This window comes from Heteronotia binoei, chromosome 15 (genome assembly GCF_032191835.1).
Source record: "Heteronotia binoei isolate CCM8104 ecotype False Entrance Well chromosome 15, APGP_CSIRO_Hbin_v1, whole genome shotgun sequence".
Taxonomy (NCBI): domain Eukaryota; kingdom Metazoa; phylum Chordata; class Lepidosauria; order Squamata; family Gekkonidae; genus Heteronotia; species Heteronotia binoei.
The window spans coordinates 34,021,101-34,045,496 of NC_083237.1; the positions used below are offsets into that span (position 1 = coordinate 34,021,101).

Below are 24,396 nucleotides of genomic sequence, written 5' to 3' on the forward strand. Positions count from 1 at the left end.
CTGTCAGATTCAAAAGATTAGAACTTGCTTTTTATAATAAGCCTAATTTCACCATCCTCGGAGCTTCCCAGACCGAGATATTAATTTTTAAAACTTTTAAACCCTTCAAAAAACAACAAATTTTTGGACCTCACCAATTTTCAATTCAACTATCAGGTTCAAAAGAGTAGGACTTGCCCTTTATAACAAGCCCAATTTCGCCATCCTCGGAGCTCCCAAAGTCAAGATATTTATTTTTAAAGTTTTTAAATCTTCCAAAATGGCGGTCGCAACTTTTTACTGCTCCATGCAATTTTTTCCCCCTTTTCAAAATTTCCGAGGACCACACAAATAATATGACCAATAGTATTTATCTTCTTACCCTCTTTTCAATTGATTCCAACAATTTTTAATGTCCCGAATTCTTTAAAAACATTATTTTAATTTTGATCTCCCAGCAATGGTCGCCGAAGTTTCTCAATAGTATATATTCCTAGAGTAGGTTTTCTTTCCACTACTTCCTGCTTTTGTTGCCACGAAGTCTCATTCACACTGGTAAGGACGTATTTCCTGTCTTGCTCAGATGTGCTGCAGTTCTGTTCCAATATGACGATGGTGCTTTTTCTTCCAAAACCGCAAGTAGACAAAACAATAAATTCTTTTCCACTTTTTTAGCAGTTTTTAACACTGTCCTTTATATTTATAAAGTCCAAATTTCACCTCTTCCTTCCCTCTTCTTCCAGGCTCTCTAAATTTTCTTTTCCCACCTTTTAAATTTGTCTCTTTAAACTATAAATAGCTCCAGAATGGTCTTCTGTACCTTTTCTTCCCATTATCCAAGTTTCCATTGGTCTTGCAAAGCTTTAGATGTTTAGCAGTGTCCAAGAAGGTTAGGGGAGGGATGGTGGCTCAGTGGTAGAGCATCTGCTTGGGAAGCAGAAGGTCCCAGGTTCAATCCCCGGCATCTCCAAAAAAGGGTCCAGGCAAATAGGTGTGAAAAACCTCAGCTTGAGACCCTGGAGAGCCGCTGCCAGTCTGAGAAGACAATACTGACTTTGATGGACCAAGGGTCTGATTCAGTATAAGGCAGCTTCATATGTTCATATGATCCTGTCGAGCTTATGTCAAATAAATGACTCTGAGAACTCTCAGATGATGAATATGTAACTCTTCCCTGAGACCCCTCAAAGCCTCAAAGAAGCAACCCCCCGGGACTCCCTTTTAGCCAAGGTAAATCTCATCAAAGTTTCCTGTGCATATCTTGGACTATTCTCTAAATGAGAAAAGTAGTCAGTAGGCATTAATTTGCCTTCCACTACACCAAACAGAAGTTCCAGCCTGCTCCCGTTATGAGAGGCAGCTCAGTTCGGCATTTTCCTCCCACGGAAGCCCCACATGGAAAGGATCTTTTCTAGCTTGGCTCCTTTTTCAGGATCTAAAAAAGAAAGAGGAGAAAGATCATTTTGTCATACGATTGCCGGGTGGATAAGAATTTACCACTTTAGTTTTTCTCGGCCATGACTTGGAAAAGAATAATGGTGCAAAAGCCACTGTTCAAAAAGCGCTCCTGCTGTACCTGCATACATATAATCCAGAGAATACTACCATCTCACCCCATGTAAGAAAGACTTTTGGATAGTCTTTATATTTCCATAGGAATTGTTGTTTACTTCTTGCTCCCGGGATGCCAGGAGATGCTAACTTACGCCCAGCGCCACTTTTTATCTGACAACTTTCGATCATTATATAAACCCTGAAGATCATGACCAGAGACATCTGCTTCTCCTCCCCCACCCCTTGCTTTATTTGTGTAGCATCTAGCCTGATGAAGCGTTCTGAAGAACTCTTAAGCTTGCACAGTGTTCTGTGTGAGTGTGATGCTGATGGGAGCAAATAAAAGGTATTGGCTTTGTTCTTGGTTTTGAACACAAAAAACCTCCCTGTTTTTTGCACCTTTCCATACAGGTGCTTCTCCTTCGGGATTGGTGAAGGGGCCTCCACAGCCCTCATCAAAGGCATCACTCGAGCAGCCGGAGGCAGCGCTGAATTCATCACCGGCAAGGAGCGCATGCAGGCCAAGGTGAGGAATAATTAATCCATTAATCCATTTATTGAGAACGCACATACAGTATGGAAGCAGATTGAGTTTGATACTGGTCCAAGGTTGGGGCCAGTCTTTTCTAGGTTTCTACAGGCGGGAAACAATACAGCCTTTTTCACACACCCAGAGACAGCCAGCTCTTCTCAGGGTGTTATCTCATTCTCAGCGGAAAAGTCCTTGAGGATATGCACTTCAAAGCTGCAGCTGGCTTCTCACATAGGAGTGAGATTTCACTCTTGCGGTTACAATGTGCTTTGGGAAATAGACACTGGCTACAATTCTCATGGTTAGTAAAGCAGAGTTCATTCTAAGATACATCATGGCATTAGTCATGTCAAGCATTCTATTCTATATTTCAGTTTCAGTAAGTTACACGTCTGACACCGGGAGCCTGGCTTTCCCTTCAGTCTTTGGCTGGGCTCCACTCTTCTCCCCAGAGCTCTAGTTGGCTTTCCAGACTCCCCTCTCTGGCCAAGAGCACCCAAAAGCTTGTGCTCCCAGCCTGACAGACTTTGAAATGAAACAAGGCACTGCTGTCTTTCAGTCTTTCCTCAGAGCCTGCTCAGAATGGGTCCTTGGACTGGTGCTTTGGTTCAGCCCTCTTGTTCCCCTGACTGCTTTCTCCACCTTCAACAGCTCATGATCATTCCCAAAGGATTTCAGTCTAGCATTTCCAACGTAGTGGGTTTATTTTCCTGTTCCTACCATTTCTAGACATAAAGCTTGCTGATTTCGTGTCAGTTGCTTGCTGGGTGCTTAAATGCCAGTCTGTAAAACATCTCAGGATAAAATGAAGAGGATGTCTTAGTCAACCATTGTTCTGGCTTCAGAAGGCATTTGTCTCTTATTTGGCCAAGGCACCCTACTCTCCAGCTTACACTTGTTGATACTTACATCTCCTTTCTTCCTTCAGACCCTGCAGTCTTTAAAGAAGGGCCTGCAGCCTGCAGCAACGGGGATCTCTTTGAGTTGGGACTTGCCCTCTGGTCTTGAAGCCGTGATTGTGGGTTCCTGCCCCCAGGTCATCTTTGATGGGCAGCGCAGCCTCATCTATGCCCAGATCCATGGGCAGCCTCGGGCAAGTAGCCTCCGCCAAGACCCCAGAGACTGACCATTCCTCTTGGCTAAGAAAGCCTTTGGATCTTTTGAGGCCTTAGTTCTTCTTGGCATTTATATTCCCCAAATGAAACCCTCCTTTCCTTATGATCTGTCTTTTTTTTTTTTGTCCTCTGCAGTCCTCAGATGTCTCTGAGGGGTCTGTTGTCTTTCAGTACATCATCCAAGGCCAGACTTTCACAGAGACAATGAAGTTCCCTCTCAAAGCTCAGAAGAGTGACAGGTAGGGCATTCTGCAGTGTATGTCCCCTCTCCCTGCCCAATGTGGTGGAATTTAATTGAAAATAGAGAAGTGAAGGCTTAAGAGAGAAAATCATAATGGGGGGATTGAAGTTTTTTGTTCCCTCCCCCCCCCCACCCCCGCCTGAAGATTTTTTTCCCACGTTATTTTCATGGAAAAGATAGCAGTTCGTGGAAAGCACTGGAAAAAATTATTTTTGCTGTTGTTTTGTTTTCTATGGGATGAAATGCTTTTCAAGCACTCCATAGTGAAGTGAGAAATCTTGGCAATCCATGAAACTTTCTTTGAACCTTCCAATAATGTCTTGTAGATGGAAGACTGGGCAATGTTCAAATCATTGAAGCGTGTTTCCTGGCTGTATCTGTAAGGCGTGGCCTAAAGGCATAGCACTGCCTGTGAGATCAGTCTCTGAAACTGAAAGGATGCCAGTCACATTTGCCGCCTTTATTTGCTGTGTCTGACATTATTATTTGACTGAAAAACCCTTCCAGAACTCTGAAACCCGAACTGTGTCCTGAACCAATCTCTATGTAATGCATTCATTTATTCCTAAAGCTGAGTTTTAAGCCTGAGTTCTACAATTCTGTGGGATCCTAGGCCCAAGAGACAAACTAGGTTTGATTCTGGCCTCATTTGTTTGAACTTTACCAAACTGCTCCTGTACAGCAGGTGCTGAATGAAGAACCAGATCTCTTATCCCACCAATTGTACATAGATAAAACAATGCAGCATGCTGATAAGACTTCGGGTGTTCCTGCCTGGCTCATTGGAGATATACGGACTGAGCTTGGGGACTTGGGAAAAACAGTGTTGCACTTACCTGTAACTGTTGTTCATCGATGTCTTCTGTGCATACACACATTGGGACTGCCGCGAGGCAGGCCTGCTGTGGAGGTTGATTGACAAGCCTAGAATTCTTCCAGATAACTGGCGGTCTGCCGTTAACAGACTATGTCTGCACTACCCCCGTTTAACGGACTCCCCCCAACGGCAGACCGCCCACATTCCCCCAGTTCCGCTTCCGCCGCCAAAAGTTCTTAACCTACTGTATCAATGAGAACTCACAGCGGGGATGGCGGGAGGGAATGTGTGTATGCACAGAAGACGTCGATGAACAACAGTTACAGGTAAGTGCAACACTGTTTTTCATCGTCCGTCTTGCTGTGCATCCCCACATTGGGACCCACTCTCGAGCTTCTCACCTTGATGGTGGTGGGGTGAGTCTCTTATTGAAATAGCGAATGAAGAACTGCTTTTCCCACATCCGCATCTCGACGTTGCTGCAGATCTAATGCGTAGTGTCGTACAAATGTCTCTGCTGAGGACCAAGTTGCGGCTTTACAGATCTCCACTAATGGAACTCCTCTCCTTGCCGCTACTGATGAACCCATAGCTCTCGTTGAATGAGCTCTTACTCCAACTGGACAGGGGACCCCTGCTAATCTATAACAATGGCCAATAATAGAAACCAGCCATCTAGATAAGGTCTGAGAGGATGCTGGAGTTCCTCTCCTAGGACCCCAGTAGCACACAAATAGTGTCTTCGTCTTGCGAAACTGTCTTGTTCGACTAATGTAATACAATAAAGCTCTCTTAACATCTAACATATGCAATCTCTTCTCTGCCTCAGAAGATGGATTAGGGAAGAAAACTGGCAGCGATAAATCCTGTGCCAAATGAAATCTACTAACTACCTTTGGTAGGAATTCTCTTGCTGGATGAAGAACAACCTTGCCCTCAAAAAATTGCAGATAAGGCTGATCTACTCTTAATGCTGCTAACTCACTCACCCTTCTAATGGAAGTCATTGCCACTAAGAACAGTGTCTTCCATGATAAAAAAGACAACGTACACAAATTTAAAGGTTCAAATGGGGCCATTAAATATGCCAATACCAAAGACAAAGACCATTGCTGAACAATACCAGGTATTGGTGGATACCTATGTAACAAACCCTTTAAAAAACATTTGGTTATTTTATTAGCAAAAACCGTGGTACCTTCCACTTCCATATGGCAAGCAGAGATTGCTGCTAGGTCTTTCACCAAGGCTACTCGGTCTTTCACCAATCACGGACAACTGGCCGGGGGGGAGGGGTGGCGCTATTCATACGGGAGGGTTACTCCTTCAGGGCTCTCCCGGCCCCAACGATCGAGGGCCTGGAATGTGCCGGTCTGGCATGGGAGGTGGGGGAGGGGTTGGCGATTTGGCTGGTGTACCGTCCGCCAAACGCACCAGCCAACGCCTTACCAGCCCTGATGGAGGCGGTGGCGGGCTGGGCGTTGGAGTTCCCAAGGCTTATGGTCTTGGGTGACTTCAACGTCCATGCAGACGACGCGGCCTCCAATCAGGCGCTGGACCTAGTGTCTTCCATGGCGACACTGGGACTCTCCCAATTTGTTACCACCCCCACGCATCAGGCCGGACACATGTTGGACTTGATCTTTGCGTCCGGGATTTTGGTGGACGGTATCGCAGTAGAAGCGGTGCCATGGTCGGACCACCTAGCCCTCAAGGCCCGTGTGGGTGCGCCGCCTCAACCCTGTATGGGCGGCGAGCCTATTTTGGCTCGCCCGCGGAGTCTGATGGACCCTGAGCGGTTCCAAAGGGCTCTGCGGGACCCCTGGCCCCCTAGCAATTCCCTTGATGACCTGGTAGAGACCTGGCATGACAGGCTATCCAGAGCCATCAACGAGATTGCACCCCGGCGCCCTCTGCGCCCCCGTAGCAGGCTGGCCCCTTGGTACACCTTGGAGCTTCGCCAGCTGAAACAGGGGCTCAGACGACTAGAGAGACGGTGGCGGCATACTCGTGACGAAGCGACAAGAACATCCTATAGAACGTTTATGAAGTCTTATGAGATGGCAGTCAAAGCCGCAAAGAAAGATTACTTTGCGGCCAGGATTGCATCTGCAAATTCGCGCCCGGCACAATTATTTAAGATAATTGAAAATTTGACCAATCTGCCCCAGGGCAGACCAAATATGAGAGAATTGGAAATAGGCTGTGAGGCTTTTGCGAAATTTTTTGCAGATAAAATCTTGTCACTCCGCCAGGACTTTCCTGCCACATTGGATGCAGAACAAGAACCCGGGGCTCCGTGCCTGTCTTCTGAAGTTATCCTGGATCACTTCGACGCGCTCAGTCTTGGGGAAGTCGACGAAATTCTCTCAACTGCACGCTCTACAACCTGTGATCTCGACCCATGCCCCTCATGGCTAATTAAATCTTGCCAGAGGGAGCTTAGATATCCTATACGGGATATCATAAATAGATCCCTCTTGGAAGGGCAATTCCCAACATCTTTGAAAGAGGCTATGGTCCGCCCTCTCTTAAAAAAGAGTACAGCAGACCCGGCCGAATTGGCGAATTATCGACCGGTCTCGAACCTACCATTTTTAGGTAAGGTTTTAGAGAGGGCAGTAGCGTCGCAGTTGCAGGGCTTTTTGGATGACACTTCCGCCTTAGACCCCTACCAGTCCGGCTTTCGTCCGGGTCATGGGACGGAGACAGTGCTGGTCGCCTTGATGGATGACCTCCAGCGGCATCTGGATCGAGGCGGCGTGGCGGTGCTGATGTTGTTAGATCTGTCGGCCGCGTTCGATACGGTCGACCATCAGCTACTGGCCCGCCGGCTCGCCGACACAGGGATAAGGGGGTTAGCTTTACAGTGGCTTTCCTCCTTCCTTGATGGACGGGGACAAAGGGTGGCAATTGGGGGGGAGCTGTCCCGGAGGCACCCCCTAGTGTGTGGGGTGCCACAAGGGGCAGTTCTCTCTCCGATGTTATTTAACATCTACATGCGCCCCCTTGCCCAGATTGCCCGGAGGTTTGGGCTTGGGTGCCATCAATATGCAGATGACACCCAGCTCTATCTATTAATGGACGGCCGACCTGACTCCGTCCCAGAAAGCCTGGACCTAGCATTGCAAGCCGTGGCAGGTTGGCTCAGACTGAGCGGGCTGAAGTTGAATCCAACGAAGACAGAGGTCCTTTGCTTGGGTCGCGGTGCCCTGGGAAGGGAAATCCCCTTGCCGATTTTTGACGGTGTGCTGCTGAAAGCGGCACATAGGGTCAAGAGCTTGGGGGTTCTTCTGGAGCCTTCACTATCAATGGAGGCACAGATAGCGGCCGCTGCCAAGTCCGCGTTCTTTCATCTCCGACGGGCGAAGCAGTTGGCCCCCTTCCTAGAGCGCCGTGACCTAGCAACGGTGATCCATGCTACGGTCACCTCGAGACTGGATTACTGCAACGCTCTCTACATGGGGCTGCCCCTGTGCCGAACTCGGCGGCTGCAGCTGGTGCAGAACGCGGCGGCTAGGCTGTTGTTGGGACTCCCAAGATGGGAGCACATACAGCCGGGGCTGCGCGAACTGCACTGGCTGCCAGTGGGATACCGAGTTCGTTACAAGGTGCTGGTTATCACCTTTAAAGCCCTATATGGCCGAGGACCTGCCTACCTGAAGGACCGTCTCTCCCCATATGAGCCCCAAAGAGCATTGCGGTCGGCTGGAAAAAACCAGCTGACCGTCCCTGGGCCAAGGGAGGCCAGATTGAAGGCCACCCGAGATAGGGCCTTCTCTATTGCTGCTCCACTGCAGTGGAATCAACTCCCGGTAGAGGTGCGGGCCCTGCGGAGTTTGGAACAGTTCCGCAGGGCCTGTAAGACCCACCTCTATAAACTAGCCTTCAACCAATGATAAACTAGGAAATGCCTCTAAAAAATTGCTCTTGGTTACTGAATTTTATGGAATTATTGAAGATCGAATGTTTTAGCACCATTGTAATTTGTAAATTTTAACTTGTAATTTGTCTTAACTTGGATTTTATTTGCAATTTATGTAATCTGATGTATAATGTATTTTATGTTGTAAGCCGCCCTGAGCCTGCTTTGGCGGGGAGGGCGGGATAGAAATTAAAAGTTATTATTATTATTATTATAGGTGCACCCTAATTGATGACACCGCCAAACCACTCTGTGCTAAAAATAGTAAATACTCTAAAACTATAGAAATTGGACACGTAAATGGGCATAAATTCTTTTCCTTACACCACTTCTCAAAACGGTCCCATTTACTCGCATAAGATCGACGAGTAGAGGGCTTACGGGCCTCTCTTAATACCTGTAGCACCTCCTCCAAAAACTCCTCATTCACAGCTCTATATACCATGCTGTCAAATGCAAGTCCTGCACCTTGTGGTAAATTCTGACCTCCTGAACTAGCAGGTCGGGAACCTGTGGGAGAGGAACAAAATTCCCCCGGGACAGCCTTAGCAACTCTGGGAACCAGACCTGTCTTGGACAAAATGGGGGCACTAAAATCATCCTGGATCGATCTACCTTGATCTTTCCCAGGACCCTTGGAATCAGGGGGAAAGGTGGGAATGCATATAGCAGTTCTCCTCTCCACCGGAACTGAAATGCATCCCCTATTGACCTCTGATCGTGGCCTCCCCATGAACAAAAAATTTGTGCCTTTGTTGACTGGCCTGTAGCCAACAGGTCTACTTTCGGCATCCCCCACTTTGCAAAAATTGGGTTGATATATTTTTCTTGCAGGGACCACTCGTAATTGACCAGAAACTTGCGGCTCAGGGAGTCCGCTTCCTGGTTGGCCGCTCCTGCTATGTGGATTGCTCGAAGAGAGGATCTTAAGCGACTTGCTATGGCCCATAGATCCTGTGCCTCCTTGCACAGCCTCAAAGAGCCGGTCCCTCCCTGCCTGTTCATGTAATACATAACTGCGGAATTGTCTGTTTGTACCAGCACCTTCTTCTTCTGTAACATATCTGAGAAAGTTGTTAAAGCCAACTTAATTGCTCTTAACTCTAATAAATTGATGTGATAGCCAGAATGCGACCGCGGCCATGTATTCTGCACTTGAATACCTTCGCAGTGTGCACCCCAGCCCACCCTTGAGGCATCCGTCAGTACTACCTCGGGTTACCATAGCCCAAATTCAACCCCTTCAAATAAATGTAAGTCTGAAGTCCACCATTCCAATGATTTAAGCACCATTCTAGGGATATTAAAGGCGTGATGTGGGGAATGCACCCGTATATCAAACCGCCTTATGAACCAGTTTTGTAGCTCCCTCATGTGCAACCTAGCAAAGGGAACCACAGCAGTCGTAGATGCCATCAAGCCAAGGGCTCGTTGTATCATTTGAACAGGCTGAAAACATTTCCGTTGGAAGGCCCTTACCATCCTCTTTAGACTCAGAGCTCTATCTCTAGGCAAAAAAGCCCTATTCTTTTGTGAGTCCAGATATGCCCCAATAAACTGGGCTTGCTGTGATGGAATTAAATGTGACTTCTCGTAATTTATTATGAGTCCTAACCTAGTGCAAGTGCTCAACACAAACTGTATTTGTTCCTGCAACCCTTCCTGTGATTCGGCCACCAACAGCCAGTCATCCAAATATGGGAAAATGGTGCAGCCCTTAGTTCTAAAATATGCTATGACGACAGCTATGCATTTTGTAAAAATGCGTGGAGCTGTTGCCAGACCAAAAGGTAGCACAGAGTATTGGAAAACCTTCTGTCCCTGTCTGAACCTAAGGAATTTTCTGTGCTCCGGGTAAATTGCAATGTGAAAGTATGCATCCTTAAGATCTAAAACACCAAACCAGATTCCGCTGGAAAGGAGTTCTAAGACCATACGGCAAAGTGACCATACGGAATCTTTTAATACACAGATGCTCATTTAATGATCTCAGATCCAAAATAGGTCTGCGACCTCCATCCTTCTTGTCAATAACAAAAAACCTAGAATAAAAACCTGAGGCCGAAAGGCCCTCCTGCACCTCCTGCACCGCTCCTTTGGTTATCAACTCATCTAGTTGTACTAGCAACTCTGGGAACTGATTGTCAAATGCAGTGTACCCCTGCGAAAGGGTTGGATGGGAACAGAACTCTAACCTATAACCTGAACTGATCACTGACAGAACCCAGGAATCAGAACAAATTTCTTCCCAGGCCTTAACAAAATTACACAAACGATCCAGAAAACATTGCTCCCTCCACCCTTGCTCCTGCAGAAGTCAGAGTCTTGGCTGCTGCTGCTGCTGCTGTTGCTGCTGCTCCCTCTGCTGGAAGGGGCCTCTTGACCTAGGAGCATTACGTTTCCTATAGAAGGGTGCAGATTGATTATTAAATTGGCGACCAGGATACTGGAAGGGTTGCTGGCCAAAAGGATGAGCAGATCTGTAAAACTGAGGAGGGAACTGCTGTTGCCTTGATGTATAGCGATAGCCCTGTTGATGTCCACCAGAGTAGACACTTAAAGATCTCGCTGCTTGCCTGCTTTTCTTAATCTCTGACAAGAATTCATCAGTATTCTGTGCAAAGAGCGATGTGCGATGGAACGGTAAATCTTCCACCCGTGTTCGAGTTTCCAAAGGGAGAATGGTTATACGTAGCCATGAGTGATGTCTCAGCACCACATCTGAAGCCATTGATCTTGCTGCAATTTCTGCTGAGTGTTTCCCAGCACTAATCTGTTGTTTTGATAGGTGAATAGCCTCCGAATGAATTACTCTAGCCAGAGATCTGGCCTCAAGAGGTAGCATCTCAATGTATTTCTGGATGCCCTCCCACAAAAACAGTTGGTAGCCTCCCATAATTGTTTCATAATTCGCTACCCTAAAGTTTAAAGCATCTGAGGCATATATCTTCCTCCCTATAAAATCTAAACGTCGACCTTCTCTATCGGATGGAGAATAACGTTGACCTGGCTTGCGGTGCATCTGCAATAATGACAGATGAAGCCACAGGATGCTGCACAAGATACTCTGCATTATCAGGCTTTACCCTGTACAAATGCTCCAGTTTCCTTGGAGTTGCTTGCATTGACCCAGGAGTCTTCCATATCTGCAGTGCCAACTCATCTAGACCCTCCAATATAGGGAATGCTATTGTGGTTGGTGACTCTGCTGACAAGCGTGCCAGGATTTTATCTTTAGGCTTCATATCTGACACTGCTACATTGATCTCTAAGGCACGCGCCATGCGCACCATTTGCTCATTATACAACTTAAAGTCCTCATTAGCTGGAGAAGAAAATAAATCTCCCAGGCTCTCATCAGGTGATGGATTGGAATTACTCTCCACTCTTGAGATGGAAGACTCAAGTTCATAATCTCGGTTCCAGTCCTTGGGTACTGGGTAGTTACCCACTGCTGAGAGACTCTCAGTCTCATCTAATGGCCAGGGTTCCATGCTGCCCACTGATCCAATGCTATATAATTCACCCCTTTGAGTATTTCCAACAGCACGGGGTCGAGATCTCTCCTGCACAACTGGGACCTCCACAGGGGTTGTCCCTGTAGCAAAGTCAGGATCATGGTCCGATAAGGACCCTGGATCCGAAAAGTGTGGAGATGGGGTTCTTGGAACCGACTCCTCCAAAGCCGTACCGGCCAAAGAAGCAGACTCGACAGCCTTATGCTTGTGCTTTGTCTTTGACTTCTTGGATCTCTTTAGGGGCGGAGGTTCAGACTCTGCTCTAGCCGTCTCCTCCATCTGTGGCCGCTCACGCCTGCCCCAATTCCCTGCCAACACAGAAGCTGCACATTTTGGAGGTCGTAACTGTGTTGAGGATGGGACTAAGGGGACTAAGGCAGAACTTGAGGGCCCCTCTATATCAGCCCCTGAGGGCTCTTGCCCCTTTTCCTGTAGAATAGATGAGAATGCTCTCTCCCACAGGGCTACTTTGAGATGTGCTGCCCTGTCAGATCGTGCCTTCGGTGTAAACGCCTGGCAGACGCTGCACTTTGGGACGTTATGCCCTTCTCCCAAACAGATCAGGCAGAGATCGTGCTCATCTGAGGTGGGCATCTTAACACCACATCTAATACATTTCTTAAATACAGGTTTAGATGCCATTTCTGAAGAGAAATCTGGAAGAAATTGGCAACTGACCTACTCCAACAGCGGCGAAAAAGGAACTGGGGGAATGTGGGCGGTCTACCGTTGGGGGGAGTCCGTTAAACGGGGGTAGTGCAGACATAGTCTGTTAACGGCAGACCGCCAGTTATCTGGAAGAATTCTAGGCTCGTCAATCAACCTCCGCAGCAGGCCTGCCTCGCGGCAGTCCCAATGTGGGGATGCACAGCAAGACGGACGATGAACAATGAGCTACAGGATCCAAATCTCTGCTGCCCTGGACCAATCACAAGCCCCTGCCGGTTTGAATGACCCAATAATGTGCCTGTGCGGGAGCCCCGGGATGTATATAAGTTTGGCCCCGTTGGCCTAGTTCTCAGCCTTGTAGTGCAGCCATCCACTATGATGTACCTAATAAAGAGCTTGTTATCACTTATCCTTCAACTCATCAATGCATAGAACCCTCTATACAATATAAGTGTTACCCTTCTAAGGAGTCAGGCCCTTTTCCCACCTAGGTGACCAAGGTCTGCTCTAGAGAGCAGCTTTTCCAGAATCTTAAGCATAGGGCTTTCCCAGGCCTGTTATCCAAGATAACCCTAACTGGAAATATGAAGCAAATCTGGTGCCTTTGACATGCAAAGCTTTGCTTCACCACTGATCATAGTCTTTCCCTCTCATTTTTCTTTCCAGGCTCCCTGTTCACCAACTGGCAGCTCGAGCCCTGTTGCAGGATCTAGAAGGTGCTGGAGAGAAGGAGAAAGGAAAGCGCGGCTTGGCTCTGGAGACAAGCCTGAGTTCTGGGGTGGTGTGTTCCCAGACTGCCTACATGGGGGTGAACACAAAGCTGGGCCAGCCAGTTCGAGGCCCCCTTATCCACCGAGATGTCCCACATGCATGTGAGTTAAAGAGCTGGGTTTAATAACACAGCAACTGTTTAATAACTGGACCCAGCAAATGGGAATTGGGCATGATCTTCTAGAAAGCAAATGGATCGAATATTATTTATTCAGAATATTTCTATACCACCTCTCCGGGAGATGCACTCAAGGTGACCTATACATAAAACATCATACAAACAGCAAATGGCTAATTTTAAATTAATTGTTAGGAACTTTAGACCTCCATGCCCTGACCTTGATGACCCAGTCTCATCAAATCTCAGAAGCTAAGTAGAGTTGGCCCTGGTTAGTATTTAGACAGGAGACCACCGAGGAAATCCAGGGTCACTACACGGAGGCAGGCAATGGCAAACCACCTCTGAATATACCTTGCCTTGTCCCTGTACAGGGACAGGATGCCTCAGTGTGCTAAGATGCTGGACACAAGTGGTGGAACACGATCACCTTCCAGCCCGGTTTATGTTTCCAAAGGACATCTGTCTAGCTAGAGATGGAGGCCAAAAGCAGTACTGCTTTGATCCAGTCAGCTAATGCAGATGTTCTTCTACAGTCAACACAGGGAAGGTAGCAGGAAGCCAGTCCACTAGTCTTTGATGGGGAACTTTAGTCCTTAAGAGCACTTTGAATTTTTCTGCCTCATACTTCAGAGGCATTGGGGAGATGCTTAAGCTGCATCAGCTGCCAGGGTCTATTCTGCTTTCATTTCAGTATGGAAAAGAGCAGGATATGCAAATGTGATAAATAAGATTGTGCAGTCAATCCAACCTTTGTCCTTTTTTCCTCAATGTAGGATACTTTCCAAAAATTGCACTTGGGCTGAAATCCCAACGTCCAAAGGCAATCAAGGCTGCTTATCTTGCCTTCAAGCCCTTAAAATTTTCAAAGCGAAGCAAGGAAGGTAACAGAAGCAATGATTCTACCAGGGATCGCCTTTGTGTTCTCAACAGAAATCATGACTCCACATTTTCTGGTTTTGTATTTGAACATCATTAGGGGATGAGGTGGGACAGAAATAACATACATCAGGATATTTAGATGCAGTCGTGAATTGAGAGTTAGTGTGGTGTAGTGGTTAGAGTATCAGAGGCGGCTCTGGGAGACCTGGGTTCAAACCCCCACTCTGCCCTGGAAGCTTGGTGAGTGACCTTAGGTCAGTCATACACTCAGCCTAACTAACTTACAGAGGTGTTTCAGCATGCAGTGCAGGAGAGGGGAATGACATATGGTACTTTGGGTCCTCATGAAAACCAAAACTAAGCAGTTTTTTTAAAAAGTCTCAGGTGGTGTGGGGGGAGATGGGGGACAGGAAGGTACTAGGTATCCTTGTGCCTTGAACTCTGAGTATGTTGATCTGGCCAAACTCCAGATCTAGCAGCTAATGTGCTGCACTCCTCATGTGAAGCAGTTTCCATACTTCCAGGACTTTTTTTGAGCAGGAACGCACAGGAACGGAGTTGGTGTCAGGAGGTGTAGCCTAATATGCAAATCAGTTCTTGCTGAGCCTTTTCTACAAAAAGAGCCCTGCATACTTCTCTGTCTGCCTGTCTCAGATATTGTCTGTATGTATGCTTAGCCTGCATCAGCTTCCAGGATCTTCAGCTCAGTGGGGAAAACAGGACAACAGTGTGAGCAATAAAAGTAAACCACAACGATGAAGTTCCAGTCACTGCAACCCTTTCTTTTCCTCCTTACAGGACGAGAATATAAGTGGAAGTATGGAGATGCAGACCTCTGTGGTGTTGCTTATTGTAGCTCTCCACCCATAATGTCCAGGTGTTCAGGTAACAGAAACAATTCAGCCAGCAGAGATCCCATTTTTTGTGTTCTCAATGGAAATAATGCCCCTCTGTTTTCCAGTTTTACATGCAGACATCTGTGTGGGATGGGGTGGGGGGAAAATTACATACATACAGACATTTAGTTGTAATCTTGAATTGAGAGCTAGGGTGGTATAGTGGTTAGAGTGTCAGAATACTAAGTTGGATACCCCAGGTTCAAATACTCGCTCTAAGCCATGGAGGCTTGGGGGGTAACCTGAGGCCAGTCACACAGTCTCAGACTAGCTTGCCTCACAGGGTGGTTGTTACAATAAAATGGAGGCAAGGTGGGGAATGTAAGTTACTTTGCATTCTCATTGGAGAGAAAATGAAGTAAATAGTTTAATTTCTTCTAGTGGTGGGGCTTGTGAACAGACAGATGGGAAGAATCTGATATTCTGAGAGGAAACACTAACGGACTTGAGATAAGGCTGTGGGAGAAATGCACTGGGATAGAGTGAGGATTTGGCAGCTTCCACCCACTCACCTTTCAGGGTCTCTTAGTTTTTGTTTTTAAATTTTGAGAGCTGAGGCGGGGGACAAGGGATTGATGAATTTCCTGCGTTGTGCAGGGGGTTGGACAAGATGACCCTGGAGATCCCTTCCAACTCTATGATTCTATGATGCTAGCAACCAGCTCATCAAAATTGGGGCTTGACATGGTTGTAAGGCTATAGATTATACAGAGTTGACATATCATGGATGGAGAAGCATATTGCAATTCAGATCTGTAATACTGTGAGTAGTTCAGATTTGTGAGTAACAAATGCTGGTTTTGTTGAGTAGATAAGCCAGATTTATTTCATATGTGATGGACATGAAAACGTGCATTCAGTTAGGGGAAGCAAGTGGTTAGGATTTATATTATCTGGTCTGGAAAAACAAAACCCCAAATTATGTAACTGATACCTCTAGATACCTTCAAATTACTGCTGCCAGACTGGTGTTTGCTAGGGAAAGGGATAAAAAAAAATGGTCAAGATTGGTTGTTGAAACAGAAGAGAAACATGTCTTGGCGAAATTAAGGTCTTACAGAAATGCTACTGTTTATGGCTTCTGAACATGGTGTGGAAACTGCTGGTTGATTTTATCTGGTTTTCTGACTGCCCTTCTCAGTCCCTGCAAGGGAGGAAGAGCCCCCCCCCCCCAAAAAAGGAATCCCCTCTCTTGGGGCTGGTCTCCCTGCAGAATGCTGATGGCTCCTGGGCACCTCGATTCCAGCCTGACCAGCCTGCTGGGCCTGAGTGAGGCTGAGATCATGAGCAAAACGCCTGAACAGGTAAGTTCTGTGGCAAGGACAGAAGCTGGCATTTCAGTGGGTACCTGGGAGAGGAAATAGCACTCTAAGCCATTCACCTGATTAAAGGGCATCAGTCCAAGGGGTTTTCATTTGTGGGGGAAAGCAGGCATAATACTAGTCCTTCCAAACCTACAGAGAAATCAGGGTTTCAACTGCGGAGCTAGGAGAGCAAAAACTGCCCTAACCATGGTTTGTTTTGTGTTTTGTAATCATAATCACTATAAAACATAGTTTGCAAATCAAGCTTTCATATCCTGATTTACACCCCGGCAGAAAACAGGGGGGGGGGAGGGTTTGTTTGACCATGGTTACGTGTTAAGCCTGTACAGGGTCTGTGAGAAGGCAGGACTCAGTGTCTCTCTTCTTTCCCCCACCACTAGGTGTCCCCCAGTGTGTGGGCAACTGTGCTGGCCATCCTGTGGCTCCACTCCAAGGCTGCAGAGCAGAGGGATGAATGGGAGCTGCTGGAAGCGAAAGCACTCAACTGGCTTCAAGCAAGTACAGGTGAGGGGTTGCAGCAGGGGCAAGAAAGAGAAACTCAGCAGACGATTGTCAGCGCAGGGTTCATCGAAATTCCAGAATAATAGAACTCTTTCTTTGTGAAATAAGTTTCTTTATTAGAAATACAATGTCTCTGCAGTTGAAGAGCTTTGAGAGTGATAACATACATTGAATAGCTTGGGGCATATATGGGAGTACATCAAAGGGGGCTTTAAATCATTCTCAAAACAAAGTTACTTTTCTCTCACTGAGGTACGAGCTTCACACGTCTGTTATCTATCTTCCTGAACCATTCGTACTCCTCCCTTCGGCCAGTGGCCTTGGGGGGCCTGGGAAACGGCATCGTTGCCTCTCTCTGTTCTGCCAGCCGTTTATTGCTCTTGGCGCCCAGGGCTCCCCTCCCTTCCTCCTTCGCCCCCCTCACATGTCTAACATTCTACAGAGGTGCAATGGGCTTAGTCTTTATACAAACAAACAGTATAGGCAACATGGTTAGTATCAATAGCAGGCAATTGAACACAAGCTGACAACGATGGAGTTTAGAGAGGAAGACTCAGGCTGTAGCCTCCAGTCCAACAAATCCCTCGCTAGGGTTTCAGTTGTCCAGGGGTCACTATTTCTCAGACCACAGCCCAATATTCCTTCTCTCCAAGCTGGACAATATTGTGTGGCTAACTTTAAAACGCGGGTTTAATTTTTAAAAGCTGCCAGTGCTGAATGTAGAATGATCTCGAAAAGAGCCTTGTGTCAGACTATGCTTCATTGAAGTCTATTTGCTTTATGAATGTATTTAATCCCTGCTTACTAAAATCATTACTGAATAAATTCTATGCTACTAACATATGTGTCCTGCAAGGAAAAGAGGAGGGGTGGGAATGGAGGCTGCCAAGACTCCAAAGGCCAGTAAGGCCTTTGAAGTGCAAAGCGCCCAGCTAGCCTCCCTGGCGCCTCCCGAGCAAAGCAAGGACATCACCAAGGGGGGTAATGTAACCATCACCGGTAAAAGATAAGCGGGCGTGTGAAAGTGTTAATTGCAGGAACAACTGTAGTTTTATTATGAGAAGTAGTTTAAAGCCCAAAGCCTTTGAAGTGTATTCATAAATGCAAATGGTTCAAGCTGTCTGTTATCAGTTTCAATGAATCCATGTAGAGAGTAACATTGTTGTAATCAATAAATGAAACTTAGTTTTTAACAAAGACAAGTCTGATCATTTTGAAACTTCAATGAACTCTTTGCTGACACCTTGCAACATAGCGAGCTCTCTGTGAAGTTCCTGTTTCCTTTATGAATTTCTGAAGTACAGGGCTTTTTTTGTGCAGGAACGCACAGGAATGCTATTCCAGCTGGCTTTGTGTCAAGGGGTGTGGCCTAATATGCAAAGGAGTTCCTGCTGGTTTTTTTCTACAAAAAGCCCTGTGTAAAACAATGGTGATGTCAGGGTGTGGCCTAATATGCAAAGGAGTTCCTTTTGAAGAAAAAGCCCTGCTAAAGTATAACAATGAAGCCACCCCTGTGCACATGCTACTGACTCAGGGTGGCTGCCTTATTCCTCCACCACTGGTGTTGGGGGGGGGGGCGGGGAACTAGAGAGAATCTGGGACAAGAAAGACCTACAGTTACACTGTCAAGATCGACTAATAACGACTTAAGACTGCGGGATCATGGCCTAAGCAATAGGCCCAGTCAAAATCATAATGGATCCACTGCTGCTAATGTTCTACCTTAGTTGCTTCCCTTCCCCCCCCTTTCTTATTTTGATTTGTAACTGGTGTGAAGGAACTAGTCGACACCTTCTCAGAGCCTGAGGTGGGAGGAAGCCGTGCATAAAAATTCAAGGGCATTTGCTAGCTATCGCTGAGAAAGTATTGAGTAGTTGTGTGTGAATGTTTCCCCCTGTAAACCCTCCCCCCCGTAGGAATGTTTTTGAAGTGTATCTTAAAACCCATGTATCAATGTATTGGTTTCATTCTTAGCAAGCTAGAGGCTTGCGCCAGAATACCGGTTATTAATAAATGAAGACTTAGTATCAACTTTGACTCATTCTTGAATCCATTGACTTGACATTTTGCTAAGAATCAACTTTGAAGCTTAACCACCCTGGCCACTTTGTAGTGAAATGGCTGAAGATACCAGAAGGAGGTGATCTTCCTGATGCCAACGAAGAGCCGTCCATTCCCTGGCACGTCCTGGACGCCCGGAGAGTAGCGGCATCCCCTTCACAGTTCCAGCAGCTGCTCGTCACCCCAAGGCAGTGGCAGCCCCGGACCTCCACCAGCACCATGGATGAGGCCCTGGCTAGACACAAAGCCATCCTGACCCGACACATGCGAAGGATGCGAATGGCAAATGCGGAAGGGCCCAATCCAGGACCCATGGAGCCAGAGGAGATAAACACTATCGTGGCGGCCCCGTTACACGAGGAGTGCCCACAACCAGATGAGGGAGGACTGGGGGCATCGGCCCCAAAGGACGAAGAGGACGAAACAGCCAGGGAGTTTCAAGCCATGGTCCGCAAAGATAACCAGAGTGATCTCTCACTCTCTAGGGCTGCCTGGGCCCAGAAGGATTACTCAACCCTGCCCCCTATCCGGAAGCCACCAGCACCAGCACCAGCGATTCCCATGCCAGCGGCACCGGCCGTGGCCCCAGCGCCACCCGCAGCACACTGGCCAGCAGGGCCCCCTCCTGCTCTTTGCAACGGAGGGAGAGGAAGGGAGCTCGATGCTACCTTCGACGAGGACCTGGACGAGGTTGAATACTTTACAATCCAGGCGAACAGCTATATGCATTATTGGGGGAATACCTTCCCGGATGAGTTCAGTCGAGTGGATTACCTGGGGTCGAAACTGAAAGGGGCGGCCAAAAGGTGGTACGTAAGCCTGTACGAAGCCATGAGCCCAGAGCTGGACTATGTAGCAACGTCCCTACAGGCTCTGTTGGCCCAGTACAAAGACCCCCTCCAGACCTGGGCGCTGGTGGAGGTCCTGGGCGCTGCGGACTTCCAAGCTAATGCAGCCAAGGTGCAAGGGTGGAGTGAGCTGATGAAGATCGAGCATTTCACATGGGGGCTGAATGCGGGCATATTGGATCGGGCCCTTACCCAAGCCCGACCTACCACGTTGGTCGGTTGGATACAGCTAGCGGGTGAGGTTGAGACCAATATGAAACGCATCGCCCTGCAACGGCAGCAACAGAGCGGAAAAGGGGGACAGGACCCAAAAGCAACCCCGAAAGCAGAGGTGAAGAAGCCGGCCAGTGGGGGTAAACCAAATGGGACCCGCAAGTGCTTTCGGTGTGGAGACCCAGAGAACCTGGCAAGCAGCTGCCCGAACGCGCCGCGAGCACCACCAAGTGCCCCGAAGCAGAGCACTCCCGTCCCGAAGAAGGCTCCTGGCCGCCCTAAGGAAGCGGCGAAAGGCAACGCAGCGGCCATTGAAGAGGGGGAAGAGGAACTGTTCCTGAGCGACCAGCTGGGCGAGCTGGTCTGGATGGAGGAGCCATCGGGAAACGAGGACGACCTGCTCTGAAGGGTGCCCACCAGCAGGTCGCAGAGGAGCCAGCACCAGTGAGGGTGAGAGCGACTGGATCACTATACTTTGTACCAGTGAGACTGTTGAACCCCAGGCTCAAGAGATTCATGCAAGTGAGGGCATTAATTGACTCGGGGTGCAACAGGGAATTAATAACGCCTAAGATAGTAGAGGCCTTAGGCCTTACTACCACCGCCCTCCCCGGCCCCATACAGTTTGAGCAGATGGATGGGTCAGTGATGCGGGGGGAGCCCTGTGCTTCAAAGACTCAATTTCTGCCGATGGGGGTTGAGGAACATTGGGGGCAGGAGTCTTTTCTAATTCCCCCTACTGCTCTTACCCAGTAGTGTTGGGGGTGGGGTGGCTGGCCAGGCACGAATCGGACATTCGGTGGGGGAGGCAAACCATAAGGTTCATAGACTCGCTGTGCAAAGATCACCTATGGAACTTAGAGTGGGGGCCACGCCCTCCACCGAGAGGGTGTGCCTGACATTGGAAGAAGTCTCAAAAGTCCCCCGGGCATACCGGGAATTGATGGGGGTGTTCAGCGAGCAGGGCGCCAATGAGCTGTCGCCCCATAGGGACACGGACTGTGCTATCGAGCTAATACCGGGGGAATCGCTCCCAAAAGCCAAACTGTACCCAATGGAATGGGCGGAGAAGGCGGAGCTGCGCAAATTTCTGGACAAGAACTTAAAACGGGGGTTTATTAGGCCGGCCACGGCCCCCCACGCAGCTCTGGTCCTGTTCTGGAAAAAGAACGACGGCTCGCTTAGACTTTGCACAGATTTTCGCAGGATAAACGCGATTTCAACCTCCGCCTACCCCATTTCCCTCATTAAAGACTTATTGAGTACTGTGTCGGAGGGGAAAATTTTTACAAAGTTGGATTTGAGAGATGCGTATTTCCGGGTGCGCATTAAGGAGGGGGATGAGTGGAAAACGGCGTTCAACACACCACTCGGGCAGTTCGAATACCTGGTGATGCCATTTGGACTGCAAGGGGCCCCCAGGGTGTTCATGAGTTTTATAAACAATGTGTTAAGAAAGTTTTTGTTTAAGGGGGTGGTGGTGTACCTGGATGACATCATTATTTACTCGCAAGATAAACGATCTCATTTGAAATTGGTGCAGGAGGTGTTAGAAACCCTGTTGAGTCATAAATTGTATGCTAAGCTGTCCAAATGCGAATTTCACAAAACAGAGCTGGATTACTTGGGGTTCTGAGTGTCCGCTAGGGGACTGGCAATGGACCCAGCAAAAGTGCAAGCTGTATTAGATTGGGCTCCCCCGAGGACATGTAGACAACTCCAATCGTTCCGCGGGTTCGCAAATTTCTATAGGACGTTCATACCTGGATTCGCACAAATCATGCTTCCCTTAACTGAGTTGTTAAAGACGAGGGGAAGGGCCCGGAAGCCAAGCGACCGGGAGCCCAGTTAAATTGGACATCAAACTGCCAGTTAGCGTTTGATAAATTGAAGTGGCTGTTCACAAGTGAGCCGGTCCTGAGCCACCCCAACGAGCTCAAACCCTTCATCATGCAATGCGATGCCTCCAATGTAGCCGTTGGGGCAATTCTCGTGCAGAAGGATGAGGAAGGGAGACTGAGGCTGTGTGCTTACATCTCAAAAAAGTTCATGGCAGAGCAAAGAAATTGGTCAGTGTGGGACAAGGAGGCGTTTGCAGTAATGTTTGCTTTAAAAACATGGCGGTCTTGGTTAGAGGGGGCTAAAGTGCCATTCGAAATATGGACCGACCACAAAAATCTCGAGGCCATCACAGGGAAAAGGAAGCTGAGTGAAAAACAAATCAGGTTCTTCTCTAAAGCACATCCCAGGCACGAAGAACTTTCTAGCAGACGCTTTGTCTCGCTTGCCCCAGCACAACAGTCAAAGAGAGGAGATAGTGGACTCGTTAGTTCTGCCCACCCAAGTGGCCGCCATTGTAACTACATGGTCACAAAAGAAGCAGAAACTACAGGGGTGGGGAACGGAAAAAATGGCAGCAGAGACCAAAAAGGAGGGGGACGAATGGCCAGGGGAAATCCAGAAACGAGAGGATGGGCTTTGGTACAAAGGAGAAAAACTATACGTTCCTAAAACCATGAGATTAGAAGTATTACAGTTCTGTCACTCCAACGAACTGGCTGGGCATTTTTGGTCCATCAAGACCTTGCATCTGGTCAACAGGCAGTCTGGTGGCCCTCCATGAAAAAGGATATATCTGAATTTGTGTCTACCTGCCCTATTTTCATAATGGCTAAAAGAAGGGGAGGGAAACCCCCTGGGCTACTCAAACCGCTGGAGACCACCTGTAGACCCTGGTCGATAGTCTCCATGGACTTTATTGTAGAGCTACCGCCCTCTCATGGCAAAACAGTAATATTGGTGGTAGTAGATACTTTTTCCAATCAAGCCCACTTTATTCCCTGTGCCCAACTCCCCACCGCAAAGAAGCTGGCTTATTTATTCTTCAACCATGTAGCCACGCTACACTCAATCCCCTACAAGGTGATTAGTGACCGCGGCCCACAATTCGTTGCCAACTTCTGGCGGGAGTTCTGTAAACTGATGGGCATGGAGCAGGGGTTGAGTTCCACCTACCACCCACAGACGGACGGACAGACTGAGCGTGTGTACGGGCTTCTAGAGCAGTACTTAAGGTGCTATATAAACCATCAACAATCCAACTGGGTGGATCTTTTGCCCTTTGCAGAGTACTGCTATAACAACAGTGTCCACAGCTCCACCAAAGCCTCCCCCTTTCAGACCGTGAGTGGGTATGAGGGAAAGCCCCTCCCGCTGCTACCAGGGGGGAAGTAAAGAAAGAGGCAAGCCCTTTTGATCAATGGTGGGGCACACTGACTAAGAGTTGGAAGGAAATACAAGAGAACTTGGAAGTAGCCAAAGAAGCTTACAAAAAGCAATATGACAAAAGCCATGTCCCTGCCTGGGATTTCAAAGTTGGAGACTCAGTGTTTGTGTCTACAAAAAACCTTCCACTCACTCAACCATCCAAAAAGTTGGCTTACAAATACCTGGGTCCTTTTAAAATCAAGAGGGTGATAAATAAAGTTACAGTAGAGCTGGAGTTGCCAAAGATGTTTAGTAAAGTACACCCTGTCTTTCATTGAAGTCTTCTTCGGAAAGACCCTGGTTCTTCCCCTTGGCATCCTCAGCCGGAAGCACCTCAACCTATCCAGATGGGGAGTCGGAGTCATCATGAGATCCAGGAAATCTTGGACTCAAAGCTTAAACATGGGAAGCTGTATTATCTAATTAGATGGAAATATTTCCTTCCTAGTGAAAATGAGTGGGTAGCAGAGAAGGATGTGTCAGCCCCTGACCTTATCAAGAAATGTCTATCTAAACACGCTCAGAGGCCGAGAGGGTCAGCTTGAGGGGGGCAGTATGTCAAGATAGACTAATAACGACTTAAGACTGGGGGATCATGGCCTAAGCAATAGGCCCTGTCAAAATCATAATGGATCCACTGCTGCTAATGTTTTACCTTAGTTGCTTCCCTTCCCCTCTTTTCTTATTTTGATTTGTAACTGGTGTGAAGGAACTAGTCGGCGCCTTCTCAGGGCCTGAGGTGGGAGGAAGCCGTGCATAACAATTCAAGGACATTTCCAAGCTATCGCTGAGAAAGTATCGAGTTGTTGTGTGTGAATGTTTCCCCCTGTAACCCCCCCCCCCCCGTAGGAATGTTTTTGAAGTGTATCTTAAAACCCATGCATCAATGTATTGGTTTCATTCTTAGCAAGCTAGAGGCCTGTGCCAGAGTATCGGTTATCAATAAATGAAGACTTAGTATCAACTTTGACTCATTCTTGAATCTGTCGACTTGACAACCACTGTCTTTCTCCCATTTGTTTCCTATTACCTTGCTCTGTCCACTACTGCCCAACAACCCATTTCCCAGATGGGGAAGGAAGTATGGCTAGCTGACCTCTGATAGAGTAGATAGAAGTGGCTTCCCTATTATGTTATGGACAGGTGTATGCTAAAAAAGAGCTT

At 47.7% G+C, this 24,396-nt stretch overlaps 1 protein-coding gene and 1 pseudogene across 1 annotated transcript in view; both read left to right on the forward strand.

Moving 5' to 3' along the window:
* The window catches only part of NDRG2 (NDRG family member 2), a 307,888-nt gene that overhangs the window by 181,091 nt on the left and 102,401 nt on the right, over positions 1-24,396 (forward strand). The gene's annotated exons all lie outside the window — the stretch shown is intronic.
* The window catches only part of LOC132583376 (von Willebrand factor A domain-containing protein 5A-like), a 100,770-nt pseudogene that overhangs the window by 75,519 nt on the left and 855 nt on the right, over positions 1-24,396 (forward strand).